This window comes from Arachis ipaensis, chromosome B05 (genome assembly GCF_000816755.2).
Source record: "Arachis ipaensis cultivar K30076 chromosome B05, Araip1.1, whole genome shotgun sequence".
Classification (NCBI taxonomy): Eukaryota; Viridiplantae; Streptophyta; class Magnoliopsida; order Fabales; family Fabaceae; genus Arachis; species Arachis ipaensis.
In genome coordinates this window covers 33,948,160-33,953,457 of record NC_029789.2, presented here as the reverse complement: position 1 = coordinate 33,953,457, position 5,298 = coordinate 33,948,160, and positions in this window count along the sequence as shown.

Genomic DNA, 5,298 nt, shown 5'->3' with positions numbered 1-5,298 from the left:
TTGGAAGTCCAGACTTAGTTACCCTTATCAATAATAATGAAAGTTGAATCTTAATTCCACTTAGTCAACCTTGACTAAAGTAAAGGAAAGTCAAGGAACTAATTAGTTTGATCTTTGAATCCTATTTATTTCCTGAGAAAAGGTTGGGATTATTGATGCTTAGTTCAATTAGCAAAGATAACAGTTATCAATTATGTTGAGATAAGATAACTCCTGAGTTACTGCTTTCTTAACCAAGACCAAAAGAGGAAAAAGTAAAATTGCTGGAATAAAAATGTCTTCAGATTTGAAGCAATGGTGACATAAATAAAAGAGAGTAGTAATAAACTAAAATACCTCAATTAACATTAATTCAAATAATCTGGAACATAGAAGAATTCATAAATTAAATGGCAAAAGTAAATAATCAACTAAAGTAATGGAATGAATAAAAGTAAAAGGGAAGCTTAAAGTAAAGGAACATTAAACCTGGGATTGAGAGTCACTCCTAAAACTAAGAGAAGTCCTAAATCCTAAGAGAGAGAGGAGAGAACCTCTCTCAAAACTAGATCTAAATCATGGAAAGTAACTAAATTGGCGAGCTCTCTTTGAATGGATGCATTTCCACACTTTATAACCTCTGGTCTATGCCTTCTGGACTTGGATTTGGGCCAAAAAGGGCTTCAGAAATCGCTGGGAGCGTTTTCTGCAATTTCTGGTGCGTGGCCTCTGTCACCCGTTCGCATGGGTCACGCGGTCGCGTCATTCGGAGCTTTTCTTGTCACGTGGTCGCGTCAGTCATGCGGCCGCATCATATGTGTTTTGCTTAAGGCGCGCGGTCGTGTCAGTCAAGCGGCTGCGTCGCTGTTGATTCGCGCTTGGCATGCGTCTGCATCGCCCATGCGATCGCGTGGATGCCAGTTTCTCCAAAAGCTCCGTTTTGTGCTTTCCTTCCATTTTTGTATGTTTTCTTTCCATCCTTTGAGTCATTCCTGCCTTAGAAGATCTGAAACTACTCAACACACTAATCACGGCATCGAATGGAAATAAAGGTAATTAAAATAATTAATTTTAAAGCATAGGAAACATATTTTTCACATACATCACATAATAAGGAAGGAAAAGTAAAACCATGCAATTAATATGAATAAGTGGGTGAATGATTGAATAAATGACTCAAATTAAGCACAAAATATATCATAAAATATGGGTTTATCAACCTCCCCACACTTAAACAATAGCATGTCCTCATGCTATATCCAAGGTAAAAAAAAGTAAGGTTAAAGTGGTGGAATGTCATGCAATGCAATTTAATCTAAATGCAACTACCTAGATGAATGATGCATCATGCAATTCTAATTTTTATTTATTTGAATATAAAGGTTGCATGTAGTTAAATTAATTCACATTCTCAAGGAGTCATGTATATATATAGCCAAGCCTTAGATAGTGATAAAGTGCCTTTACAATTGAGATGGGAGAGAGAAACATTTTAAAAACTTGCAAGACAATTAATAATTTATACAGAGGTAAATGTTAATGAGCTATTGAACCCTCACTAGATTTTGTGTTTACTCTCTAATCACTCAGTGTTTATTGGGTTAATCACTCTATTCTTCTTTTTATTCTTTCTTTTCTATAACTTTGTTCTTCATCTAACCAATCAACAATTATAGAATATAGACATACCAAAAATCATGAGGTCTTAAGTAAGGTTGTAATGGGGCCAAGGTAAAGGTAAGGGTATATATATAAGGCTAAGTGAGCTAATAAGTGAATCCTTAATTAGACTAAGATCTCACCTAACATACATACTTTCTAAATCAAAGCTTCTTTACCTATTTTCCATATTTTCTCACTTTTGATGTTACATGCTCATATCTCAATATTTATTTTCATCCCATGTGCATTGCTTTATTTCATAATTGGGGAATTCTTTTTGTGTCCCCTTTATTCATAACACTTTTTTTTTTAATACACATGGTAATTCAATTATAATTGATTTTACATGAGCATGCTTCCCAAAACTTTTTATTTGAGTTATTTTATTCTTTTCAACTTTTCTACCTTTTATTTTTTTATTATCCTTGTTCCCAATAGGTTTTCCCACATTTAAACTATACATAATTTTCTATCTTAAGCTAACCAAGGATTTAACTTGGGATTTTATTTTGTTTTTCTGCTTAAGGCTAGTAATGTGGCTAATAGAATAAAAGGGGATTTAAAGGCTCAAGGGGGCTAACAAGGGTGATGTAAAAGGTAGGCTATTTTGGGATTAAGTGAGCTAAAATCAAATAATGGCCTCAATCACTCTCTTGGTATGTATCTACATTCTATAATCGGACATATAGATTAAAACAAAGTAAAGAACACCAGAATATAAAAGAAGGGCAGAACACATAGGAATAAAATTTATGGTTTGAATGTAACCATACAATTAAGCTCAAAACTCACAGGCTATGTGTTCTCTAGCTTAAAAATCGTTTATCACTTATGTATGTCATGCAGATTTAGTTAAAAATTCCCATTATTCTCAATGTAAAACTTATATTGAATGGCTTTAAAGTTCTAGTGTTTCTCCTTGATGAAGTGTTGTTAACTAAAATGTAATGCTATATATACAAGGTGTGGGTTGTTTTGATTCTGTTAAAGTCTCTAGTTTACTTCCTTTTTCTTTTCAATCTATTCTGAGTTATCTTATGCTAAAAAGGGTAAACTATACTAATCAATCCACAATCTCTATAACTAATAAGTTAGAATTGCAACTAAACTAAGTGGCTAAAATATGAACTAAAAATGCAAAATGCAGAAATAGAGTAAAAATACATAAACAACAATGTATAAGTACTCAGAAAATAAAAATAAAAATAAGGAGAAAAATACAGAAAAATATCCAAAATAAAAAAAAAAGAGTCTGTAGTGGTTCACCAAAATAATACGCCAGGGATGGCGACCTCCCCACACTTAAAATGTAGCATCGTCCCTGATGCTCACTCAAGCAGGGTGTGAAGGAGTGTCATCATTGGAAGGGTGGGTAGCTGGGTCTCTGTGGTGGTGATCTGAGGGTCTGATGCGGCGGCTGTCGGTGGTGGCACGGCTATTCGGGGCAGGGGGGAAGAAGGGTTGGCTAATGGGTTGGGGGGTAAGAGGGGAAGAGAGGAAGGAGAGGGTTTCAGGGGGGCGCGACTGATAGGGTTCGCGTGGTTGGGGGTTATAAATTTGAATCCACGCGGCCGCGTGGGGCACGCGGTTGCTTGGTTGGAGCAAAATGGGGGGTGACGCGATCGCGTGGAGGGCAAAAAAGATTGAATGACGCGATCGCCTGGGGCATGCGATCGCGTCGCTGGAATTTGTGTGAAACGCACGAATCCAGCGTCGTTTCCACGCAACTCTCTATCTCCTTTTGGGGCATTGTGCAATCCATGCAACGCGATCGCGTCGCTCACGCGGTCGCGTGGGATTGGTTATGTGCAAGTGACGCGATCGCATGGGGTATGCGATCGCGTGGGCATCTTGTGCAAAACGCACAATGGGCACACGATTCCAGCTCAACTTTCTGGACGTTGGATCCTTACGCCGATTTCCATATCACGCGGCCGCATGGATGACGCAGTCGCGTGGGTAGTGTTTTTCGCAATATGACGCGATCGCATGAGTGATGCGGTCGCGTCGCGCACCCCTTTTTTTTATGCACAATGCAGGTTGCAATGCTTAATGTGAATGCTATGCATGATTCCAGGTTTAATAGAATAAAATAAAATTAAACTTTAAAACAAGCAAAATGAAATAAAAATTGAAAAATGAACGATCATACCATGGTGTGTTGTCTCCCACCTAGCACTTTTAGTTAAAGTCCTTAAGTTGGACATTGGAAGAGCTTCCTGTTATGGCGGCTTATGCTTAAATTCATCTAAAAATCTCCACCAATGCTTGGAATGCCAATAGCCTCCGGGGTCCCAAACTAGGCATGTAAAGCTCCTGAGCAGCTTCAAACAAATTTTTAGGCTCCCGGGATGACGAATGTCGGAATAGATTCCAAGATCCCAAATTTTGCTTTTAAATCCGCCTCCGTCTTGATCTATATTTTTCCATCCAGGCGGTTTAGAAAGTAGATTCTCACCATGGTGACCAAACATTTTCCTAGATCCATTCAATTGAACATGATACCAATCCGTGCACTTCAAGTTGAAGCGTGGAACCTTATTGATCCTTGTGCACCAGCTCTGAGCACGAGCCATTTCCCTCTTACTCTTAAAGCTGCAGAGAGCTCTAAGCTGGCCATCTGTTTCAAACAAACCGTATTCAAGTGAAAAAGTAAAGTTGAAAGTTAAGGATTGTACCCACTTGAAGCTTGTATTGGGTGGTAATGGCCTTGGGGAAGGTGTTTCCAGTGGTTCTGTAAGTTCTACTTTCTTGTGCTCTTCTGTGAATTCCTCCACTTCTTTGCAAGATTCTTCAAATGCATCTGTGTCCTGGTCAAAGTCTTCTGTGTCTTCCTCATCACTCGAGTCATAGATTAGAGGTTGAGAGAAATCTACCTCTGCATCATCTTTGTATTCATTTGGGGAAGATTCTTTGATCTCAGAGAATTCACTTGCGGATGCAAGTTCATTACTAAGAGAACTTGACTTGTGACTATCATCATCAAGGGAATTTGTGTCCTGGGTTATTCCGTCTAGTTCTTCATAAACGACTTGCCTTGGGGATTGTGTACTGTCCTCCTTAGCATCAACTGTAACGTCCTTGACGGAGTTCTCCTCAGCTCTGAATTCCCATGGAGGTTCAGCGTCTCCTAGATCTTCAACCAACTCTTCTTCTTACGTAATGACAGCTTCTTCTACTTATTCTAGTACGAATTCATTCTCTGTCTTGTCCACTGGAGTTTCTAGTATTTTCTTCATGCTACGCTCTTCGTTAGATTGTCCACACGGGGCTGTGGTTGGTCCTTGAATGTTCGAACGTCTAGAAGCTAATTGAATTACTGCTTGCTCCAGTTGTCGAATGGTTGTTTGAAGCTTATTTACTGTTTCCTTGAGGCGAACCTCTAATTCTCGGGGTGATGGATTTGGACATGAAACATAGGAAAGTGGTGGTGCTTGGGAGTGATTGGATTGGTACTGGGGTAAATAGGGATCATGTGGTGGCGAATGGTGAAGAGAAGCTTGTGAGTGTGGTGGTTCGAGGTTATGTTGAGAGGATGGTCTATAGGCACGGGGTGGGCTTGTTGGTAGTTACAAGGTTGTCCACCATATCTATCAGCTGGGTATGCATTGTAGAATGGTCGTTGCCCATGATATCTTGGAGGGTGTTGTTGCCTAA